General features: G+C 40.2%; 1 protein-coding gene and 1 pseudogene across 1 annotated transcript in view; both read right to left on the reverse strand.

The window, feature by feature from the left end:
• LOC129781228 (neuronal acetylcholine receptor subunit alpha-7-like) overlaps positions 1–26,495 on the reverse strand; it is a 587,700-nt gene that overhangs the window by 222,105 nt on the left and 339,100 nt on the right. The gene's annotated exons all lie outside the window — the stretch shown is intronic.
• On the reverse strand, positions 26,180–26,328 carry LOC129763852 (U4 spliceosomal RNA; annotated as a pseudogene).

Below are 26,495 nucleotides of genomic sequence, written 5' to 3' on the forward strand. Positions count from 1 at the left end.
ACCTAATATAACTTCAACGATAGTTTTAATTATTTTCCCGTCGTTTCGTTCCGGTTTTTGAGAAAAGAAATATGTTGACAAATTTTAAACAATTATAACCCTTAAAAATATATATGAACGGTTGTGTCCCATTCACCCGAATTCCATTCACCCGAAACACGTTTACCCGAAGCACATTTACCGAAATGTAACGCATACCCGAATGACATTCACCCGAATGTAACAAATACCCGAATGCAACATATACCCGAATGGAAATTTACCCGAATGCAACGTTTACCCGAATGCGAATGGGATGTTTAACCGAATGAAGAAGGAAAAATTCCGACAAATCAGTTTATGAGTTTTGTCGAATCTGATGTTAGGAAGTTACGAAGTAAACTGAGAAATTGTAATGAGGAAATTCGAAAAAAGATGTTGAAGACTTCGCTGTGTCATTTTTAGAAATTATTGTAGGCACAATTGACATGCTGTCTTCTTTCCTTTCCGTATTGCTCTTTAGGACCAAGAGATCATTCAGAACTGAGCATGGGTTATCAAATATTCCGAAAATTAAACAGGTAACTTTAACATAAATTTTTTAATGAAAATGTGAAAAGAATAGATAAGAAAAAATGGTACTTACGTATTTGCCGCCGCAGCGCAATTTTTATCATGAGTTTAGTATTTCGTGATGAAATTTATTTTGAGATCAATGTAATGGGGGCGAAGTCCCCATTTAACGAGGATAAGGAATCGAGACGGCACCAAGCCGCCAAGGTGACGCAATCCGAGTAGGCCGCCGACCCGCCGTCGGAAGCGGCGGCCTTTCCCAAGCAAACCTGTGTTCCACCGATTGCCCGGTTTGTTTGAAACATAGGAGACGATCCTTTAGTCAGAGCGTTAGCGAGCGTCGGACTGCATACGTTAACCTGGTGCATTACGTTTGCCCGGTTAATTATGCATGTCATGCATTTTGATTGCCTGGTTGCAAACGTGATGCACCAGATAAACGTATGGCGTCCGACGCTTGTAAACGGGCTGCGTCATCCATAAGAATGGATGGATTTAATAATACGTTATAAAACTGCATTCATTCACTTTTCATTATTTTGAGAGGATTTTATTCAATGCCAGTATTTCTCGAATTGTACTTCCCACGAAAAAATACTTTTTGAATGGAAATGAAAGCATGAGACAAATATGATCTTTATATAACACTGATCAGAATTAAATATACAAATACAAATGCAAATATAGTAAAATTTGTGTATTATTTGAATATATCCTTCTTTTGGGTAAGTGTCGCTTTCGGGTAGATGTTACATTCGGGTAATTGTTACATTAGGGTAAATGTCGCATTCGGGTAAGTGTCAATTCGGATAGATGTTACATTCGGGTAGCTGTTGCTTTCGGGTATTTGTTACATTCGGTTGAGTGGAATTCGGGTGAGTGGACTTCGGGTAAATGTGACACAATCTATATAAACAGCCTTTCCATGTCAAACCAATATTGAGGTTCTCAGATTTTCGTTAAAATTTGTAGTTTTGTTCCTTATCGCCAAATATTAGACCCGTATTTTTTATTTTTCCCATTTTTTCCAAAAATTACACTTTTCAAAAATTCATAATTCATGATTGTATTTGTTTGTTATAGTTTTCATGGTCTCGGGACAAAGGCGCTATTTGTTTTTTTTATATTTTTTCTTAAAAGCTGATATTTCCTGATATAACACCTCTTCGATTTTTGGATATGTTAAGTAATATCCAAAAATCGAAGAGGTGTTCTTTTGACGTAGGACTACGTCTAACCGGAAGATATAGGGGGTGAAATGGAAATCTAGGCACTGAACAAGTAGGAAAAATGCAAGATTTGGAACGCTTATAACTCGAGCATTTCTCAATAGATCGCAAAGGTTTTTGCATCAATTGATAGGAAATATATCTACGCATCTATCATAACGAATAACATTTAATTTTTCTTGAGATAAATAATTGAATAATTGTGAAATATCAAGCATTGTCAAAATGCACTATGTGCCCATTTTTGATTGGTCCATTTTGTGCTCCTCAAATCGAACCGACCAAAACGGGCAACCAGAGCAGCAGCGAAATAGAATGAAGCACGATTGGAAAGGAAACAGAAAAAAAATGAACGAAACATTGGTCGCAGTCTCACACATGCGTAATTCTCGAGCCAGCCAGTCAGCTTAAAAATCCCCGCTCCGCTGCCGTAACGATCATTCTCATTCAAACCGTACACCACATCGTTTCGCATCACAACACATCAACAAACCAACCCAAGCAGCCATGTCTGGACATGGTAAAGGAGGAAAAGTGAAGGGAAAGGCAAAATCCCGCTCGAACCGTGTTGATCTGGAGTTCCTCACAAGGGTAGCTAGACCGAGCGCGTTAGTACCAGTGCACCAGTCCACCTAGCCGGCGTTATATAGTTTCGGCCGCCGAAGTGATCGAGTTAGCTGGAAAGCTGCTCGCGACGATAAGAAAACCCGCATTCGGAACAGAACACATTCGGTTCGGTGGACATCAAGACAACAGGCAGTTACAGCGAGTGGCGAGTGGCAAACGCAATCGCAAAACGGCATCAGGTAGCAGAAGAAAAAAGTTTGTTCTTTATACAAACTGCTTTGGTGGCAAATCCAGAACAAAGCGGCATCGAGGGCGTTCGAAATGGTTTCTTTTTTCAAAACCACGAGTACAAAGTTTTCTAAATGGGAACTATTCCATAAAACAAGGCGCTTTTCAGGGCCATTAAACCTTCCAAAAAAGAGTTTAGGAAATACAGTTCAATGCTTTCTAAAACATTATCCAAAATAATAATAAAACACAAATTGATTTTTTCATAATTTGTTTGTCAGGATATGATGAGTATGTGAATTTGGCAGTTGTTCTGAGCTTATTGATTTTCATCAATTCTTAAATTGCTTCTAGATTGAAAGTACAGTAATTTACACTTATCTCGACATTTAGCTAATTGGACGGACCTGTAATGTGACATATTTCGGGGTTCAAATTATGACCCCACATTGAAAGTCGACACTGTACCGCTGTCATCGCAAATGTTCAATTACAGGTTAAAATTACCTCCAATCCGATACTGAGTGGTGGTAATGCGACGTGCCGTTGAATGTAATTTACTGTAAAATATGTCACAAGCTGGATGGGAAGAAATTTTCCAACTGTGAAAGCTGTGGCGAGTGGCAAACGCAATAGCTAAACAGAAAGGTTTAACCGAACAAGATGGGAATATCGAGTGATAACAAAAACACAACACCAAAGGTTCTTTTCAGAACCATCAACATATTTATAAAGAGTAAACAGTAAACTAATCCATTTTTCAGGTAGATAGGTAGGTATTCACGTAGGAGAAGAAAATAAAACAATATATTTAAAATATATATTTAACAAAAGCTGTACCCTTTGTATAGTCCTACGTCACTCCGGTTATGTCCCCGACATTACCCACCCGTCTTTTTATTTTCGAAGTTATGTTTTTTCAAAGTTCGAAATGGTCCAAAAAATCAAGTTTTCCCCTTTTTCCAAAAATGACTTTATTATAAAATTCATAACTTTTGAACTATATGACCGATGATCCACATATCAAATTGAAGCTAATGAGTTAGTCCTTTAAAAAAATTATTACAACCGCAAAAAAAATAATTTCCCATGTTCCTATTTTTTGTCCATTAATGTATTGCAGCCAGAATATCTAAACTTTGGAAAATCTTAACTCCAAAACGAAAAAAAACCTATCTGATTTTTGGATATGTTATATAAAAGAACTTTAGTTTTCACGAAAAAAAATATGAAAAAAATAGCATCCTTGGGCCCAAGACCATGAAAACTATATAAAAAACCAAACAATCAATAATTATGAAACAAAATCCATTATTTTGCAAGTGTAATATATTTTTAATAAAGACTATCTGATTGGCTTCAATTTGTTATGTGGATCAATTGGTCTAGTATTTCAAAAGTTATGAATTTTTCATTAATGGAAAAAGGGGAAAAAATGATTTTTTGGACCATCGGTTAACTTTAAACAATCATAACTTGAAAACGAAAAAAACACCTCTCCGAATTTTGGATATGTTATGTAAAAAAGCGCAGCTTTCAGGGAAAAATATAAAACATATAGCGCCCTTGGTCCCGAGACCATGTAAATTACAAAAACAAATACAATCAATAATCATGAGAGCAAACTTCTATTGTTTTGCAAGTATAATATCTTTTTAAAGAAGACTAATTCATTGCTTTTTGACGTAGAACTACGTCTTTCAGGAAGGGTGCTAAATCAGAAAACAGGTCACGTTTTTATGAAATAAAGCTAACGTTAATAACTATTTTCACTGTAAACGAATTCGCATGATTTGCAAATCAATCGAATCGGAAATTTTCTAAGATTTGTTTGATATGCTATACATTACAATTCGCTAATCTCTAAACGGTTTAAACTCATGAAAACTGGAAGAACTTCCTTTTTTCCCATACATTTGTTCTGTAGATTTGTGTGCTAACCATATCCGTGTTTCGAATGCTTAAAACTCGAACATTTCTTAACAGATCGGAAAGATGTTTGCATCAATTGATAAGAAATATTTCTACGCGTCTATCACAATTAATAAAATGTTATTGTTCATGAGATGAACAATTGAATAACTGTAAATAGTCAAGCGTTATCTAAACGCCCTCACTGCCATGTGTTGATTGGCCTGATTTACGGTTTCCCCAACACAGACTTTTAAATCGATGTACCTGTGGAAATCCGCTTTACAAACATACATACAAGTCGGGGGTATTTTTGTTCCCACCGAGCTATGTTTCCCTAACACGGACTTCAAAATCAATATGCCTGGGGGAATCCGCTTCGTAAAAACATACAAGCCGTGAGGTAAAGGGTGTGTCACATCAAATTGCATCACGGAAAAAACGCTGTAGAAATTTAATTTTTAGGAATTATATCTTCAGCTTTCGCTTATAATCAGATAAGAGTGTATAGATCACGTTGGCCATGCTTCACTGTCAGTTTTTCGTAAATTTGGAAACATGTCGTCGAACGAAAAAGAGCGTCGTGATTAATCCTGTGCACTCATTTCGAGAATCCGGAGTTGTCACATCGGGACATCGGTAAGATGCTGGGAATCGTCCAATCCACGGTCAGCAGAGTACTAAAACGATACTTCGAGAACCTAACCATCGACCGGAAGGTGAAGAACGGCAAAAATGGATGCTCCGTCAGTGAAAAAGATCACAAGCGAGTATTTAAGCAGTTTAGACGTGATCCGAGAAGTTCGGTCCGGGATGTCGCCAATAAGCTGAATTTGTCAAGTTCATTCGTCCAGCGGACCAAGCAGCGGAAGGGCCTGCGTACATACAAGGTTCAGAAGGCTCCTAATCGCGACGAAAGGCAAAACATGGTGGGGAAGACGCGAGCCCGGAAGCTGTACACCGAAATGCTGACGAAGCCGCATTATGGAAATGGACGACGAAACCTACGTCAAAGCGGACTTTCGTCAGCTGCTGGGCCTGTTGTTCTTCTCCGCAGAGGACACATTCAGCGTTCCGGAGGAGATTCGCAAGCAGAAACTATCCAAGTTTGCCAAAAAGTACATGGTGTGGCAAGCGATCTGCTCTTGCGGAAAGCGGAGCGCCCCCTTCGTGATGACCGGCACGGTAAACGGGCAGGTTTACCTTAAGGAGTGCCTACAGAAGCGCTTACTACCATTATTGAAGCAGCACGAGGACCCGACCATCTTCTGGCCGGATCTCGCTTTGTGCCACTATTCAAAGGACGTGTTGGAGTGGTACGAAGCCAACGGGATCACCTTCGTGCCAAAGGAAATGAACCCGCCCAACGCGCCGGAGCTTCGCCCAATAGAGAAATATTGGGCGATTATGAAGCAGGCCCTCCGGAAGAACCCAAAAGTTGTCAAATCGGAGGCGGACTTCAAGAGAAAATGGATTTCTGTTCAAAAAAAACTACAACCTGACGTTGTACAGAACCTTATGGACGGGGTAAAGAGGAAGGTGCGAGCATACGGGCTTGGGCTCGAAGTATGAATAAAAAGAAAATGCCAAAAGTTGTTTAATAGTTTTTATTTTACTGTCTAAAATTTTCAAAAGGATCGGTCTACTGGGCGAATTTCTACAGCGTTTTTTCCGGGACGCAATTTGATGTGACACACCCTTTATAGTTAAGAGTTTGGCTCTATTAAACTTATGTAACTGAGCCTGTAAAAATAAACGGATTAATAAAAAAAAAAAGTCCACATACAAACATTCGGTTCAATAATTGATTACCACAAATCGAAAATATAATTCAACCCTGCAGCAGTAGTGACACCGTCTTGCTGCATCACGTCCTTCCACCAACAGATTTATAGCTTACATCGGGCAATTGTGACGATAAGGCTAGAGAATCCGAATTCTCGCCGAGAAGTGGCAAACACAAAAATTCGAAAAGTAGCTACAATAACAAAACCCAAAAAAAACACAACGAGAGACAGACTCTAGTTGAATATATTCATGGAATAAAAACTTTGTCGTCCACCGCGTCGCACAGACTCTGAGCCCGGGTCATGTCAAGTGAGATGAGCACTGAGGATTAGCACAACTCCGAGGTCATCCCTCTGCTGGTGCTGGCTGGTCGTGATGGTGGATAAGTTTTCGATCACAACCTTTGCATAAATTATGTTGTCTTTCTTGATTCCATTTTCGATTGTGGCGGGGAGAGTGGATTGGGTTCCCGTTGGGGACGCGACGCGTCATTGTTTCCTATTTGTTCAAACTTTACACGTGACGGGACGGGAAGTTTTGATTGAATACGATTATGCCCTCTGTTGCTTGAGTGCTGCTACTTTTATCCCGAATAAACTTGTAACACATGCGTCGAATAAAATGATTCATCATTTTTGAATGGATTCACAGCCAGGCTCACCATGAACAGATTTCGCTTTTTTTCACCCACAACCCTTTAACAATTTCGTTCGCTCTATCGCATCGGAAAAGGCTAATGATCACGTCGGAGCTAATGGCCAATCGCTCGACTGAAGCATGACTCTCCACAAATGCTCCGAAGTCCGCACAGCGCGCGTTGAGTACCATGTTGAGGGGGGAAAACAGACAGATGAGCCGTACCGTTTCGCTGAACACTTCACCCAAGAGGATCTCTGTGCTGGCTTTTGTGATTTTTCGCTGGCTTGGGGGGAAAAAAATTGAAAAACCGAATGCACTCACTCGAGAGGAACCCGTTTTGGCACCCATCCTCCCACTTCTCGCTACTAAGTATTATTTCAGGCGGAAAATCTCACATTCACATACCGAGGCCCTGACGGAGTTATGGATTCGGTTCTGTCCCTAAAGACAGACGTGTGAGTGTAGCGAGAGAGCAAAAAAAAAAATACAAGTTTCAGATAATAGCCCCACAAAAGTTTGAACCAGAGGGTTCGCATCATGAACCAGCTGTGTGATTCAGCGTGAGCACATTTATAATGCATACGATGGTGGACGGGAGTGAACTTTTATCCGGCTCTTTCCAACATTCCATAATAGGTAACATTTTGGATGGAAAAAAAGATCCCTCCCAGTTTGAGGGGTATTCGGAATCAAATTTCTGACATTTAATTAAAAGTTTATCGGATTGCGCTGGGTTATGGAATCAGACCATCTCGCGAGCGAAGGCTGCGGACTTCAGCTTGTGTTTCGCTGATTTTCAGATTTTCCGACCCTGCTATTTTTTTTATTGATTTTACTGTTTTAACTGTACTTCTAGATTTTACTGATCTTTTGTATTCATTAACTTTACTGATTTTGTTGGTTTTACTAAATTTACTGATTGCAATGATATTTTTTATATATAACTGATTTTAGCGATTTTACTAATTTCACAGATTTTACTGCTCTTTTTGATATTTATTTTTGAGATTTTTTTTGATTTTACTGATTTTACTATTTTAGCTGATTTTACTAATTCACAATCCACAATTTACCCGATTCACGATTTTAACGTATTGCGCTTTTCACGATTTACGCAACTTACGTTTCACACTATTTACGTGTTTTTTTTAAACACGATTTTAAATTTACACGAACAAAATTTACCGTTAACACGATTTACGATTTAAGTCTTACACGATTCACGATTCGCCCGATTTACGCAATTTACGTTTGCATGATTAAGGATTTATGATTTGATACACAATTTACGATTAACGATTTACACGATTTAAAATTTAAACGATTTAGGCAATTCACGTTTTATACAATTTACGATTTACGATCTATATGATTTATAGCTTGATCGATTTACAATTTCAACAAGTACGATTCAAACTATTTTTATGATTCACGATTTACACTATTAGCGATTTACGATTCACAAGATTTTCTATTTACATAATTTACAGTGCTAACGATTTACGTTTTACCCGATTTGCGACTTTTACGATTCAAGCGGCCCATAGACGCTCAATACTGTTGCGCAATAGTTTGGTTCGTGCAATATAATTGTTCGTCTAGGGGCAATATTGAAGCCGCATATCATGAAATCACATATATTCAAGACGAGTTTGGGTTTGTTGAAAAGCCCAAAGTCTCTTTGTTGCTTGAAATACCATAAGGCGTTCAAATTATCTAATTTTTGGTGTTTTTTAACGATTTTCTTCAAAGCGAAATTATGATCATGGTTTGTCCGGTCTTAGAAATCACTATTTTCGAATGAAGAAATTCGAAGTTTCAAGTAGATGAGGTACAGGGGAACTTAGATTTAACGTCGATATAACGTACAAATTTTCAAAGTGTAAAGGAATATATTAAATTTTTCAAAAATTCATAACTTTTAAACTACATGACCGATTCAAATGATCGACATATCAAATTGAAGCCAATAAGCTGGCTGGTCTCGGCTATATGTTTTTATATTTTTTCTTGAAAGCTGATAATTTTTACTTAACATATCCAAAAATCGAACAGGTGTTCCTTTTATTTTTGAAGTTATGATTTTTCAAAGTTCCAAATAGTCCAAAAAATTAAATTTTCCTCTTTCATCCAAAAATGAATTCATAACATTTGAACTATTGAACCGACTTAGGTGATCGACATATTAAATTGAAGCTAATGAGCTAATCTTCTTTGAAAAAATATCACATGTGTGGTAAGACTGGATTCTAGTTGCATAGGGCTAGTCTAGTCCCGAAGGAATATTGAACGAAGACTTAAAGTCTGCTTCATTTAATATTGGAACACAAACAATTGCGTGTAGTTCAGTCATTTATTAACGAATTCATAATTTTCATACAAATGTAGCATTTTCTTTACTCTTTCATAAAAAAAAATTTTCATTGCTGTTTCGAAGAAATTCTCGTACTTTTCCCGTAATACGGCACATTAGGCGGCGCACACCCTTTTCGTCCACCGATTTGTCGATTTGATTGCACCAGTTCTTCATTTGAGTCATGTTCCTAACAAGTTTTCCCTTTGCCTTAAGCCTCCGCTTCGTGATTGCCCAGTATTTCTCTATCGGCCGGAACTGGGGGCAGTTTGGGGGGTTGAGGTCCTTCGGTATTACGCTGACCCCGTTCGTTGCGTACCATTCCATAACCGTTTTGCTGTAATGGCAGCTTGCGAGGTACGGCCAAAACATTACTGGACGGTCGTGGGCACGAATAAACGGCAGAATCCGTTTCTGTAGGCACTCTTTTTTGTAGACTTCTGATGTCATTGTCTTGTCAGTGAGAAAGACTTTGGTTTTCTGTCCACAACTGCATATCCCCTGCCAAATCATGTACTTGCGGGCGAATTTATCCGCAAACACGAACTTAAATTTTGCAGGTACATCCCCCCGAGCCGTCGCCAAATAAAATTTTTGACCTGGGATTTGCCCAAAGTCCGCTTTCACGTAGGTCTCATCGTCCATCAGAATACATCCGTCGAACTTGGTCAGCACTTGGTCGTACAGCTTTCGAGCACGGATTCTGGCCACATTGTTCTGCTTCAGCGTCCGATTTGGCTGTTTGCTGGCTCGGAATGACCTTATTCCTTCCCGGAGACGAATTCGTCGCACCGTACTGTGAGCGGCCTGGAACTTATTGGCCAAATCGCGGTCTGAAAGATTGGGATTCCTCTTGACGGCCTTGATGACTTCCCACGCAGTTTCCGGTCGACAGTTCCACTCCGACGCTTCGAATGCGGCTTCCGAGCCGTCGTCAATGTTTCCTTGTACTGCTTGATAACACGCCATACGGTATTTCTGGGCATTTTAAGCTGTTTAGCTAGCTTAGATGCCGACAACAATGGATTTTCAAGAAAACTGTGCACAATTTTATCTCTCCGTTCGGCTTCAATGGCGGTTGTTTACAAAATGCTATAGTTTGGTGTTATGACATAAATACATGGTGAAAGGTGATGAATTTCCCGACACGTGGGTGAAAAAAGTTTCCAAATCCGTCCACTAGGAGCGCCACAATGAGCAAAAGAATTTGTTCCAATATTAAATGAAGCAGACTTTAAAACATGTTAAATTTGGAAAATCATATCTTAAAAACGAAAAAGTCACAGGAGGGTTGTGTCCGAGACACGACTGCATAGTTGACGTAGGATTCCGTTAGGCTGATTTTGGATATGTTTGAAGAAAATCGTTAAACTCTTTGATAATGATTCTGTGGCCCTGCAAAAGGGCCGTTTTGTTTGGTTGTTGGATATTGTTTGTTCACTCCACCAGTGTTTACCGAGTGATGATGTAAGAAGGATAGTGAACAGTCGTTGGATGGTGCGTATTAGTAAAATTTTCTTTCTCCAAGAAAATTGCTCTTTGGGCTCCCTAAAAACAGTAGGCGTGTTCGGTTTTGCTAGTTTGAATTTAGTCAAAGCAAAGATGGCGTCGAAACAGCACGTGCTCCGCGAACGCATTGTACGGTTCTACGAAACGCATTTCCAGCAAGGAAAAAAGTTCACGGTGGCACATTTTAAGGAAGAAAATGTACCTGTCAGTACGGTATATCGTATCCTGGGTTCCCTGAACGTAGAGCGGAAGGTCGGAAGTGGTCGTCCGGTGACGATAATGACGAAGCAGAGGAAGACATCGTTAAAGAAGCTGTTTGACAACAAGGACGCAACCAGCCTGCGTGACGCCGGTCGGAAATATGGCTGCTCCCACGTATTGATCCATCGGACCCTCAAGATGGAAGGAATCGTCTGCAGGAAGAAGACGAGGTCGCCGGAGTACACGGAGGTGCAGATTAAGACGGTGGATGACCAAAAAATACCGCGGGACGCCTTTCGTTCTGAACGACGAAAGCTATTTTCCGCTGTCCAAAACGCATATTCCAGGAAATGATAATTACTACTCCAGCGACATGTCATCCACACCGTCTGAAGTGAAATACAAGTTCAAGCACAAGTTTGAAAAAAGGTTATGTTGTACATCGCCATTTCCGACCGGGGCATTTCAAAGCCTTGGTTTAAGCCGAGCGGTCTGGCAATCAACCAACAAATCTATCGAGAAGAGTGCCTCGATAAAATCCTGCTGCCGTTCCTGAACGAGCATCACGCGGATGGGAAGTACTTCTTCTGGCCGGACAAGGCGTCTTCCCATTACGCCAAGAAGACGTTGGCGTATCTTGAGGAGAAAAAGATACCGTTCGTGCCGAAAGATCGTAACCCAACAAACTTGCCCCAGTGCCGCCCAATAGAGGATTTCTTTGGCTCACTCAGTGCCCTAGTGTATAAAAACAATTGGAGGGCCAAGGACACGAAGCAACTGACTACAAGAATCCGGAATTGTATCCGGAAAATGGACGTAAGTGCCGTACAACGTTCTTGTGAGAGCATCGCGGCAAAGTTGCGTCGAACAGCAGAACACGGCCCTTACTCAAACATTCACTGACATTTTTTTGAAGAAAATACATTATGTTATTAATAAAAAATACTGAAATCGATGAAAAAAAAATATTTTTTTTATATGTGATTGAAAAAAAAATCCCATTTTTTATTGAACACCCGTTATCTCGATCGTCCAAAACGGTTCAGTGATTCAAAAATTATGAATTTAAAAAATTTAAAAATGAATTTAAATAATTTTTGGGAAAAAGTGGAAATAATTGATTTTTCGAACCACCCTTAAATGAAATGGTCACCCTAACGAAAAAATATAACAAATACGGGTAAAATGTTTTGTGATAAAGAACAAAATTACCACTTTTTACGAAAATCTGAGAACCGCTATATCGGTTTGGCATGGAATGGCTGTATATTAGGGTGTCAATAAAAATGGTCATCTCGAATTTCAAAAAATTACTTCATAAAAAGTCTTCACCACCTCGAAAACACGCCTTATGCAAAATATCAGCTCAATCGGACTTTAGGGAGAGTGGCGCAAAGCGGTCAAAGTTTACATACGAGACGAAACGTATGGTTTTGGGTACCAATCAAAATAGTTATCTCGATTTTTCATTCGGAACTTGCTGCGAAATGTTGATTTGCACGATAATATACCCTCTGCTAAATATTAGCTCATTCGAGCTTCATTTATTAATGTTGCAGACGTTAAAATTTGAGTTTTAAAAAAAAAGACGGGTGGGTAATGTCGGGGACATAACCGGAGTGACGTAGGACTATACAAAGGGGACAGCTTTTGTTAAATATATATTTTAAATATATTGTTTTATTTTCTTCTCCTACGTGAATATACCTACCTATCTACCTGAAAAATGGATTAGTTTACCGTTTACTCTTTATGAATATGTTGATGGTTCTGAAAAGAACCTTTGGTGTTGTGTTTTTGTTATCACTCGATATTCCCATCTTGTTCGGTTAAACCTTTCTGTTTAGCTATTGCGTTTGCCACTCGCCACAGCTTTCACAGTTGGAAAATTTCTTCCCATCCAGAAAGCATTGAACTGTATTTCCTAAACTCTTTTTTGGAAGGTTTAATGGCCCTGAAAAGCGCCTTGATTAATGGAATGGTTCCAATTTAGAAAACTTAGTACTCGTGGTTTTGAAAAAAACCATTTCGAACGCCCTCGATGCCGCCTTGTTCTGGATTTGCCACCAAAGCAGTTTGTATAAAGAACAAACTTTTTTCTTCTGCTACCTGATGCCGTTTTGCGATTGCGTTTGCCACTCGCCACTCGCTGCAACTGCCTGTTGTCTTGATGTCCACCGAACCGAATGTGTTCTGTTCCGAATGCGGGTTTTCTTATCGTCGCGAGCAGCTTTGCCAGCTAACTCGATCACTTCGGCGGCCGAAACTATATAACGTCGGCTAGGTGGACTGGTGCACGGGTACTAACGCGCTCGGCCTAGCTACCCTTGCGGGGAACTCCAGATCAACACGGTTCGAGCGGGATTTTTCCTTTCCCTTCACTTTTCCTCCTTTACCATGTCCAGACATGGCTGCTTGGGTTGGTTTGTTGATTTGTTGTGATGCGAACCGATGTGGTGTACGGTTTGAATGAGAATGATCGTTACGGAAGGAAGGAAGGTATTGTATTATAGAGACTTTAAACTTTTGCAGTTCATTCGTCTCTAGCCTTGAGAAAGGCCCTTTGAAAACTCTACTCTATTCTACTCCAGCGCTACCACCTCCGCCCTCTTGCCTTGAGAAAGGCACTCGATCCCTTGCCGTCCAGCCCGTCCAGCAACGATGTTGTCCAGTCGGTGTCCACACAAAGAATGGATCGTTACGGCAGCGGAGCGGGGATTTTTAAGCTGACTGGCTGGCTCGAGAATTACGCATGTGTGAGACTGCGACCAATGTTTCGTTCATTTTTTTCTTTTTCCTTTCCAATCGTGCTTCATTGTATTTCGCTGCTGCTCTGATTGCCCGTTTTGGTCGGTACGATTTGAGAAGCACAAAATGGACCAATCAAAAATGGGCACATAGTGCATTTTGACAATGCTTGATATTTCACAATTATTCAATTATTTATCTCAAGAAAAATGAAATGTTATTCGTTATGATAGATGCGTAGATATATTTCCTATCAATTGATGCAAAAACCTTTGCGATCTATTGAGAAATGCTCGAGTTATAAGCGTTCCAAATCTTGCATTTTTTCCTACTTGTTCAGTGCCTAGATTTCCATTTCACCCCCTATATCTTCCGGTTAGACGTAGTCCTACGTCAAAAAAAAATATTTTTTTTTCGAAAACCCTGCTTTCCTTTACTCCCCCCCTTCGGTGATTTTTTCGATTTTCAAAAAAACTCAAACTTAAGTCCGATCGAGCTGATATTTTGCTTAGGGTGTTTTTGACGTAGAACTACGTCTTTCAGGGAGGGTGTCAAATCAGAAAACAGGTCACGTTTTTATGAAATAAAGTTAACGTTAATAATTATTTCCACTGTGAACGAATTTTCATGATTTACATACCAATCGCATCGAAAATTCTCTAAGATTTGTTTGATATCCTATACATTACAACTAGCTTATCTCTAAACAGTTTAAATTCATGAAAACTGAAAGAATTTCATTTTTCCCATACATTTGTTCTGCCAATTTGTGTGCTAACCCTACCCGTATTCCGAATTCTTATAACTCGAAAATTTCTTAATAGATCGGAAAGATGTTTGCATCAATTGATAGGAAATATTTCTACGCGTTTATCACAATTCATAAAATGTTATTTTTCATGAGATGAACAATTGAATAACTGTAAAATGTCAAGCGTTATCTGAACGCCCTAATTGCCAAGTTTTGATTAGCCCGATTTACGATTGAATCCGATTCCTTCGCGCCCGGAGAACAATAACAAAGGAAATCTTCTCTTGATATAATTCCTTAATTCCTCGCCACACCCTCCAGAAAGGAAGCAGACGGAACTTATCAACGCAGTTTGCGTAAATTTCATTCCCATCGCTCATTTTAAATTAATTCCCACCGCGAGCATTCCCAGCTAAGCGATTACTCGAGGATATCGCAGCTCGGCACCGGGTCGAGTCGGAACCAAGAAGTAACCAACCCACCAGACACCGATACCGGGAGGGGAGGGGGGGGGGTTCCGGTGGTCGGAGTGTTCGCTGCGATCAGCGCCTGCTAAAAGCCCCCGTGGGAAAGCAAACACAACGAGCAAAAAGTTACACTAATCTTATCCGAGGACGACGATTCGGGTAAACATGTCACTTCGGTAAACACACTGACTGTGTGTTTGTTTGCGTGCGTCTTTTTTATGGCAATTATAACAAAGTTGTTCGTTTTCGTGTGTGTGCTTTTGGGTGTTAATTTGATCGGTGGGAAACATAATTTGGGCGAATGTTTCGTTCCAGAAAAAAGGGGGAGGCCAGTAAGTCAGTAATGGGTGTCTCACCAAGCGACTCCATCGGAGTTTACGAAACTGCAGTCAAACACTGGAATTAAAAAGTGTTTATATTACAAAATAAATTAAATAACTGTAATTTAATCTCGAATGTCACGTTTTCTCGCGCGGCGCTATTCATTCCGTCGGAGGGAAACCATAAAAATACGGGGAAAAATCACATTGTCATTCATATGTTTTACGAGCGACACATTTGGCGAATTTCGTTTGCCGGCGGAGACGGCGAAAGAAAACGAGAGGAAAAAAAACAAGAACGGATGGAACGCGGGAAACTCTCGTAAAGTCGGTAAATCTCCGGCCTCGCAGAGCGTGTGTTACATAATGAGCTCATATTTTTGTCAGTTTTAGCTGCCGGCTGCCTTTGGTTGGGTGGTGAAGAGGAGCATGGTTCCCGCAGGTGGAATATTTTTTTTGTGAAGTTTTGCGGAGCATCCAGCTTTGGAGAAAGACGAGATGAATGTTAACTGAACTGGTAGTTGCTCCCTTGTGGGATTACTTCAATGTGGATCAGTTTTTCGATTATTTGAACCAATGCATTTAAATAGTTGTCCTTTGATCACCTTCTCCTACTAATAATATTATAGATTTTGTTTCTCAACAGTTCATTTCATCTCTAAATTGTTTATTTGTATCATTACCCCCGAACGAATTCCATAATTTCATTTTTGACCTTATCTAGTTCTGATAATTGCTTCGAAGCCTCATGTCCACTGATTGTTATGATGAATGATTAATTGCGTTTTTCCCGTGTAATGTTTCAGCAAAAACAACAACCCAAGCCAACATGCCCATTCTGACAGACATATATCCCAATTTCCACCCATCCAAACACGGTGCGCCCGGATGTAATTCTAAGATCCTGCCTCGGTGGCGATAGCATTGGTTACGCAGCGGATGATATATCATCATCGTTTGTCTTGTCCACACTGTCGCAACGCATAAAAGACGTCGTGACATCGGAACGACATTAGCCGGGCGACATTCCCGACTCGCCGGAATCAACGTTCGTTCGTTCGTCGACGGCTTGATTTGACGGATGGGTTAAACAGAGCTCCCCGTGTAATGTGATCCGATCCGAAAAGGCAGCCTGGCAGCGGAACACAGAGAAAGTAAGTAACGGTGTTTCTGGGGACCGGTTCGCTACCGAATCTGTCAGCGTGTCAACACGTTACGAAAGCAGGGTGGTGGTTGTGTGATGGGTATCACCGCTTCATTGTTCTGCCGAGGCTGGCAGATACGAATATCACATAACACAAAATAGCTGCTGGATGCTGCCTATTTTGGGATTAATATTATTGGGATTTTGACTGGTGTGTGTTTTTTGCTTCTGTTTCGGCAAAGGAGTGGTCTTGTCCTTAATAAAATTCGGCATATTACCTGAGATTTTATCTTTAATTTCCAATAGTTTTCAGAGCCATTCATACCTAGGTATGTGGTTGAGATATGCTTTATAGAATTGAAAATTCGTTTTTTTAGACGTAAGATTACGTCTTTGTTTTGTATCAATCATTTTGTGCACTCCACAACAATTCATTACAGTGAAAATGAATAAAATTATATATTTTATGAAACAATAAATTTTAAAAACAAGGTGCCTGGAGAAATTGGCGTTGCAAGAACATGAAAGTAAGGGGAGCTTTTGTTCCCACCGAAATGTGTTCCCTAACAGAGATTTCAAAACCAAGGTTTCGGGGGGAAATCGGCATTGCAAATATATACAAGTCGGGGGCATTTTTATACTGCAAGTAAGGTGAGTGATAAGATTAATTTTAGCAAATGAAGTTTAAATTTTAAAATTTAATGTTGGTTGCTTCGCAAAATTTATTATCAATTATCGAAATAATTTAACACAAATGTAAGTGTGACATAGTATGTATATGGTAACGGTTGTGTTAAAATGACCTGAAATGTGAAACGATTTATTTAAATTTTCATAAATAAAAACCAATATGTATCCCCGCTTAAGAACGGATCGTCTGGTCAGTCTGTTTTGTTGTTGTCATTTTCAAAATTGAAATGAGAACACTCAAAAAATAAAAATTATGAATGAAAATAATTTTTTGCATTTCAAATGTGTTTTCTCAATAATAAAGTAATATGTTTAATCTGATGAAAATAATTGATAATTGTGTTCGATGTAATATATGTAATATATTGGGAAAGTCTGACGCACCATTTCATCTCTACAGAACACAGGATTCATCTTGTTAGAGACGGCGGCTTCCATCATATCTCATTTCACTTCGGCATCTTCTATCGTGATACGCACCATCCAATGACTAATCACCATCCTTCTGTCATCATCACTTGGCTATAAAAACTGATGAAGTGAGCAAATTATACCTAATAATTGAACAAAACGGCCCTTTTCAGGGCCATCAAATCATTACCAAACGATGTAATTCTTCAAACATATCCAAAATCAGTATACAACAGATAGCCTAACGAAATCCTACGTCAACTATGCGGTCGTGCCTCGAACACAACCTTCCGTGACTTTTTCGTAGAATTTTTGTATGTTCGTAGAATATCCGAGTATCTTCAAGCGCTGGATTGAGAAGTTGCTTCATCTATTTAGGGGAATCCAAATTACCTAATTAAAACCTTTTCTGACCCCTTTGGAACTGTTTTAACGAAGTGGAAAGATTGTTCTCTAAAGTTCGAAGCAAAGCGTAATTAGTTGTCACTATCAACTGCTGAAAATTTACTATACATTCATCATATCAATTAGTTATTACTTAATTTTAAGTATTGTCAAATTTAAATTATTAAGAGTTCATAATTTCTTAATTCACGGCCGGAAGGTTATGCTGTCTATTTGGTGGGAACAGCTGGGTGTGGTGTGCTATGCGCTGCTAAAACCAAATGATTCCATTACAGGGGATCTCTACCGACGACAATTGATGCGTTTGAAGGAAAAACGGCCACAATACAAGCAAAGACACGATAAAGTTATTTTGCAGCACGACAATGCTCGGTCGCATGTCGCGAAACCGGTGAAAACATACTTGGAAACGCTGAAATGGGAGGTCCTATCCCACCCGTCGTATTCTTCAGACATTGCTCCATCCGATTACTACCTTTTTCGATCGATGCAACATGGCCTGGTTGACCAGCACTCCAATTTTGATGAAGTCAAAAATTGGATCGATTCGTGGTTAGCCGTCAAACCGGCCGATTATTTCCGCAAAGGGATCCGTCAATTGCCCGAAAGATGGGGAAAAAATGTGACTAGCGATGGGCAATACTTTGAATAGAATCCGTTTCAATCTTGCCAGCAGCAATCTCTGCGTTTGTGGCCAAGGTTATCACGACATCGAGCACGTTGTTTGGTCGTGCGAGGTGTATCTGGTCGCCAGATCGAATTTAGAAAACTCTCTTCGGGCCCGACAGCCCAATGTGCCGGTGAGAGATGTGTTGGCTCGGTTAGACCTTGATTACATGTCCCATATATTAGGCTATCAAAAAAGTCCTGCCGTATTTTCATTTGTTCATAAAATTAGTTACAATCATTTGTTTTAAGTCAAATATGCGCCGTTTTGTTCGATGACTTGTCCCCAACGAGATGCCAACTTCATAATACCCCTGTTATAGAAGTTCGCTTCCTTATTGGCAAAAAACTCGGATAGCCAATTTTCACAGGCCTCTTTTGTGGCTAACTTTTGACTACCTAGCTCGTTCGCCATGGACAAAAACAGGTGGTAGTCACTTGGTGCAAGGTCCGGACTATACGGCGGATGCAAAAGAACCTCCCATCCGAGCTCCCGGAGCTTCTGGCGCGTCACCAAAGAAGTGTGTGGCCTGGCGTTGTCCTGATGGAAGACAATGCGGCCTCTGTTTATCAAAGATGGCCTCTTCTTCATGAGTGCTACCTTCAAGCGGTCCAGTTGTTGGCAGTACAGGTCCGAATTGAGCGTTTGACCATAGGGAAGCAGCTCATAATAGATTATTCCTTGACAATCCCACCAAACACACAGCAGAACCTTCCTGGCCGTTAATGAGGGCTTGGCCACCGTCTGAGCCGCTTCAGCGGGCTTCGACCACGACCGTTTGCGCTTCACGTTGTCGTAAGTGACCCACTTTTCATCGCCAGTCACCATCCGCTTCAGAAACGGGTCGATTTTGTTGCGATTCAGCAGCGATTCACATGCGTCGATACGGTCAAAGATGTTTTTTTGCGTCAACGTGTGTGGCACCCATACATCGAGCTTCTTTTTGAATCCGAGCTTCTTCAAATGGTTAATAACGGTTTGATGACTTATCCCCAGCTCTTGGCCGATGCTACGGCTGCTACTATGCCGGTCTTTCTCGGCTAATTCAGCGATTTTGTCGCAATTTTCGACGACAGGCCTTCCGGAGCGTGGCGCATCTTCGACGACCTCTACACCAGAACGAAAACGTTGAAACCATCGTTGTGCGGTGGAAATGGAAACTGTATCGGGTCCATAAACTGCACAAATTTTATTGGCAGCTTGAGATGCATTTTTGCCTTTGCCATAAAGGGTGTGTCACATCAAATTGCATCACGGAAAAAACGCTGTAGAAATTCGCCCAGTAGACCGATCCTTTTGAAAATTTTAGACAGTAAAATAAAAACTATTAAACAACTTTTGGCTTTTTCTTTTTATTCATACTTCGAGCCCAAGTCCGTATGCTCGCACCTTCCTCTTTACCCCGTCCATAAGGTTCTGTACAACGTCAGGTTGTAGTTTTTTTTGAACAGAAATCCATTTTCTCTTGAAATCCGCCTCCGATTTGACAACTTTTGGGTTTTTCCGGAGGGCCTGCTTCATAATCGCCCAATATTTCTCTATTGGGCGAAGCTCCGGCGCGTTGGGCGGGTTCATTTCCTTTGGCACGAAGGTGACCCCGTTGGCTTCGTACCACTCCAACACGTCCTTTGAATAGTGGCACGAAGCGAGATCCGGCCAGAAGATGGTCGGGCCCTCGTGCTGCTTCAATAGTGGTAGTAAGCGCTTCTGTAGGCACTCCTTAAGGTAAACCTGCCCGTTTACCGTGCCGGTCATCACGAAGGGGGCGCTCCGCTTTCCGCAAGAGCAGATCGCTTGCCACACCATGTACTTTTTGGCAAACTTGGATAGTTTCTGCTTGCGAATCTCCTCCGGAACGCTGAATTTGTCCTCTGCGGAGAAGAACAACAGGCCCGGCAGCTGACGAAAGTCCGCTTTGACGTAGGTTTCGTCGTCCATTACCAGGCAATGCGGCTTCGTCAGCATTTCGGTGTACAGTTTCCGGGCTCGCGTCTTCCCCACCATGTTTTGCCTTTCGTCGCGGTTAGGAGCCTTCTGAAGCTTGTATGTACGCAGGCCCTCCCGCTGCTTGGTCCGCTGGACGAATGAACTTGACAAATTCTGCTTATTGGCGACATCCCGGACCGAACTTCTCGGATCACGTCTAAACTGCTTAACTACGCGCTTGTGATCTTCTTCACTGACGGAGCATCCATTTTTGCCGTTCTTCACCTTCCGGTCGATGGTTAGGTTCTCGAAGTATCGTTTTAGTACTCTGCTGACCGTGGATTGGACGATTCCCAGCATCTTACCGATGTCCCGATGTGACAACTCCGGATACTCGAAATGAGTGCGCAGGATTAATTCACGACGCTCTTTTTCGTTCGACGACATTTTTCCAAATTTACGGAAAATTGACAGTGAAGCATGGCCAACGTGATCTATACACTCTTATCTGATTATAAGCGAAAGCTGAAGATATAATTCCTAAAAATAAAATTTCTATAGCGTTTTTTCCGTGATGCAATTTGATGTGACACACCCTTTAGTAGTACTGTAAAATATGTCGGATTTTCGCTTTATTTTGCTCCATATTTGCGACACTATAACTCACGAACGACTTAACCAAACAAAACACTGTCAAGGACTATATTATAGCGCGCAAAAATGCCTTTCCAACAAGCTATAGTATGACTCGATACAATGAATACAACTAGAACTACGCGCTTACAACGACACCTTGCGGAAATACCGCAGGACTTTTTTGACAGTCTAATATATGTTTTCCTTAAAGCTATCCTTAAAGCTATATCTTCGTGTGTGATTGTCCCTATATCCTTATACCCTTCTTCCCGTCCTTTGCGGGTAATTCGTCCCCTTGCTATAAATAGTAGAATAAGTTGAAATGTAAATAAACTATAGATATACGAATATATTTAAGAATTGAGTGTTCATCAACATTGTTACAATTTCCTTATATCCCCTCCTTCTCCTAAAAATATGTCACCCTTTCAAACTCGAGTACACCACGAGTAATTGGTTTTCCACCTTACTAACCATAGATGTAAGAAAATTGTTTATATATATATAGTTTTAAAATTATATTTAAGAATTCGGCTCCTTTAAACTTAAGTAACTGAGCCTGTAAAAATAAACGAATTAATAAAAAAGAATTATTTGAATATTAAATTTGTAACCATTTTTGCAGAATAAAACATTAGTTTTTGAAGAAAAAACGAAGAAACTTACCGATACTCCTATGCCTTTGTACAGTCTATCGCAGAATTGAGTGTACAAATGCTACTTGACGATACTTTCCATTTATTTGGTATGAAATATTTTGAATACATTGATTCTTTTGATGCATATTTATTATTCACACATTGACCTAGCTGTACGTGCAAGAAAATTCCGAGAAAAGTTTTCTGCGAATTGTTTATTCCTAACAATTGAAAACAATCTCTATTCTAGGCATCGCAAAATTGAGTGTACACCTTAAATTTCTCCGAACAAATTAGTCTTGTAAGAAGGTTTCTTTGCGAATTAGCGTACTTTTTCACATCAGTGATTGGTGTCAACACTTAACCATTGCTTGGGCAGTTGTTGTTTTTGTTTTTTTTATTGATGTTTGCATTTTTTATCAAAATGGCAAGTTAGCGGAAATAAATAAATATTGTTACACGTACAATGATAATAAATATGAACTCTCGTGGAAATACATTGCAGGAAATAGCAGATATAGTCGGAAGAACTCACTTTACAGCAAATAAAATCATAAACAAGTGGAGATACGAAGGAACCATGGAAAATCTCCCGAGTAGAAGACACAAACGTATCCTGTCTTCTGATGATAAGCGAGTAATTATGCGAACATTGCGAAAGAACCCTATAACAAACATTCCTAAATTGACTAAATTGACTACCGAAGTGGCCGGCATCATTGGAAGACCTGTCAGCGCAGATACTATCCGGAGAGTAGCATACAGGATCAATCTGAGAGGTCGTATTGGCCGTGAAAATTATTTCATCTGGTGAAAAAAAAAAATAAAAAGTCACAGGAGGGTTGTGTGCGAGACACGACCGCACAGTTGACGTAGGATTCCGTTAGGCTATCTGTTGCATGCTGATTTTAGATATGTTCGAAAAGTTACACCGTTAAACTCTTTGATAATAATTTGGTGACCCTGAAAAGGGCTGTTTTGTTTGGTTGTTGGGTATTGTTTATTTACTCCACCAGTGTCTACCGAGTAATGATGACAGTAATGATGACAGAATGATGGTAAACAGTCATTAGATGGTGCGTATCAGATAGAAGATGCCGAAGTGGAATGAGATATGATGAAAACCGCCATCTTTTACCCTAGACTGTCTCCTGTGTTATGTAAGGATGAAATAAAGAAAAAAAAACTCACCAATGTAATACAAGATGATTACCAATACCGAACACGATTCTCAATTATTTTTTTTTATCCCATTTATTTATTTCAGGCTCATTAGCATTTTAGCTGTAACAAAGCCGAATTTTAATCGTGTACATGTCACATGGTTATCATATCTATAATTAGCACATTACACAGTTGTCATTCGCCAGTATTCCTTCTATACCATTACATATGGTACATTCACACAGTAGCCATTTAGGCGTAAGAGTATTCTTTCTGTTCTTCCATTATCCAGTTGGACCACCGGACAGCGGAGACAGTTGAATGATCATTGTTGAGTTATTTATAGAACAGCAGCCCGATGTGTCTTGCAGAGCAGAGCAGTTGTATGGATGAATCGATCTTATTTCGACCGTGATCGATCTCCATCGCTGATGATTGTTGCGTGGACGTACCTATTCTGTAACAACACAAAGATGGTCAATGAGGGTCCTGAGTTTTGAACTCACGATCGATCGCTTACTAAGCGAACGCGCAACCAATGTGGCTACGGAGACCCCCAATTCTCAATTTTTCTCATCAGTAAAAACATGTTACTTTAATATAGAGAAAACATATTAGAAATGGAAAAGGTAATTTTTTTTTATAATTTTTACTTTCAACCCAATGTGAATTTTAATTGGACCAACAACACCTAATATTATGTCTAGAGCATATGAGAAATCACTTTTTCGAATATTTCTTCACATTTCCAATATTCTCGCGGCATGAAATTTCCTTGGGTGAAAATGAACACAACAAAACAGATAGCTTAAATCGAACGACCCGTTCTCGAGTTGAAACATATCTTGGTTTTTATTTATGAAAATTGAGATAAATCGTTTCATATATCAAGTCATTTTTAACACAACTGCTACCATGTACAATTTTACGCTTACACTTGTGCTAAATGCAGCTTGGTTTAGATGTCTCTGTTAGGGAATACATTTCAGTGGGAGCAAAATCTCTCCCTACTCTCATGTATTTGCAATGCAGATTTCCCGCAGGCAGCTTGGTGTTGATGTCTCAGTTAGGGAATCGCCGCATGTGTCGTCAATTTTGACCAATCAGTAGTCGGTATTTCCGTTAATATAGGGGTTGAGATTTTTCAATTGTTCGATAGTTAGTTTCATGACATATATTATTTTATTCAATATAAAAAGTTGTTATGGAGTGCCGAAATCGATTGACGGAAAAATTTCATCAATCCATCATGAAATGACTGAGCAATAAGCGTTTGAAATTGGGTAAAACACGGCTGCGGTAGTCAGATGATTTATGATACATTGGCGACTTCTGGATCTGGAACCATGGAGTTTATCAATTCGGCGATGGACAATATGGCTTAATTGATCTTCCTGAAACGTAACCTGCAGTCTCCCATTCTGAAATTGGGTCTCCCTCGTGATTACTACTTACAACAGAATAATGACCCGAAGTAAACTGGCCTCATCGTGCGGGAATTGCGGGAATTGGTTCTGAAAATGGTTAATAATCATGAAATTCGTTCGTATATTTTAACCTACTCAATAAAAAGTTTTTCCAATTTGCTTATTTCATTGCATCAGCAATTCGATATTTTTCATCCATAGATCGCTAATTTTTTGGGCGCTCAGATTTGAAGATATCGTTACTGATCAACTTATCCCTATGACCAACTAGCCCCGCCCTACCCCACTAACTTTCGAGAAATTTTCGAAGCTCATGCTGTGGATAATGACGATGCAATCTATATCATATTAACTTTGTTAATACCATTGATTTTGCAGGGGATTTCGGTCGGCCGACACGAGAAGGATCTGCAGTATTTGAAGCGAAACACCATTTTACTTGTTGCGCTATCTGGATGAAGATCTAACGTAGATTCGTCAATAGTCGAATATATTCAAAAAAGTTGAATGGGTACTTTTTTACTGATCGAAACTGTTTTCCGATCGAGAGAATAAAAAATCAACGCTACAATCGTACAACAAGTAAATCTACGTAGAATCACTAGAGAGCCATGTTTACAACGAAAAAATAAACAATGTAGTTGTTCCGCTATAGAATGCTAAGTGTATCGCATAGAAAGACGTTCATTGCGTCTACATCTCATTAAGGTCTGAAGAGCGAACAACGAGTAACTCATTCTACGGAATATCGTTTTTCCCCAGCACAAAGGCTCAAATTGCTTGAATATGTACACGATATTCCTCTTGAACGTTATCTTCCTGCGCGCCCAGGTAACAAATCGCGCCATCTACTACGATAAAACGTTTTACATTTCCTCTCACCAGTAATTCAGCTTGTTTTCTCCGGAAAGCTCCGGAAAGCCAAGTTTCACCCTTTCCACAGCCACCAACCTGTTCTGCCGAGCGATACATCGCCCCAGTCCGCGTTCACGCGTGTATTATTAACGTATGCAAATCCTGCTGTTTTCCTATGTGTGAATACATGTGTGAATGTGGGGGTGTAACGAATACACTAATTTTTCTGTTACTTCTGCACGCTTTACGCCAGGATGCTGGTGGCGACGCTCCATTTCTGCACGAAAGCCACCCACTCCACGGGACAGAGAGGGAGGGGGAGTGTTATCCCTTTTCTTCCAGTCGTTGGCCAGCCACAAAGGCGCACTTTTGTGTGTGTGTGTGTGTGTGTGTATTACACACTTACACTCCGCGATACTCAAACATTTGAACAGACTGTTGAAGATGGCGCAAGAAGAGGCACTCGTTTTGCGTTTTTTTCTGGTCCATATTCCATTTAGTTTGTGGCGTGGCACCCATCGTATCGTCGTTCCGTTTTATCTTTTCCTTTCAATGAATGAGAAAACCACGTTCGGTTCTAGTATGTCTCCGCCGTCCCTCGATGATGATGATGATTATCATTCCGTGACATACGGATTTCCATTGCTGCGAAAACAGATATCTTCCAGATAGTCGTCCAGGAAGTGATACAATCTCGTCGGCTGTTCGCCCACTCGAAATGGAGTCCCCACTGCCAGACGTGTCTTTTAAATTCATCTCAAGTATCCTTATTTGATTGCCTTCTCTCAGTGGAGCCTATTCCTCGCACGCAAAATGGGGGAAAAATAAACAGAAAGCCTCGGAAAAAAACGCTTGAGTGCGACCACTTCTGGTAAAATGGGAAGTCCTCGAAACTGGCGACATTTGGTTCGCCGGGCGCGTACACAAACACACAAACACACACAGCCTCCCACCCAAAAAAACTATGGTTGGGTTATACCTATTATATAACCGCAAGCTTGACGTAGGACTGCCATTGGTAATCATTTGTGTATTTTCAATTAGCAATAATCGCACCTCGGAGGTTCCTCATTGGGCACGGATATCGCCGCTGCGCAGAGCTATCTTTTGTGTGTATTGATTGAATTATTGATTAAACTAGTGAACGAATGAAACAATTTACGAATTCAATTGCAAACAAAACCCAATTGAGGTCAATTCATGCATTATGGTAGTGGTTATCGCAACAAATAGTTATCAACATTTTGCCCAATCATCAAACGGTATGTC

Source organism: Toxorhynchites rutilus, chromosome 1, assembly GCF_029784135.1.
Source record: "Toxorhynchites rutilus septentrionalis strain SRP chromosome 1, ASM2978413v1, whole genome shotgun sequence".
Taxonomy (NCBI): domain Eukaryota; kingdom Metazoa; phylum Arthropoda; class Insecta; order Diptera; family Culicidae; genus Toxorhynchites; species Toxorhynchites rutilus.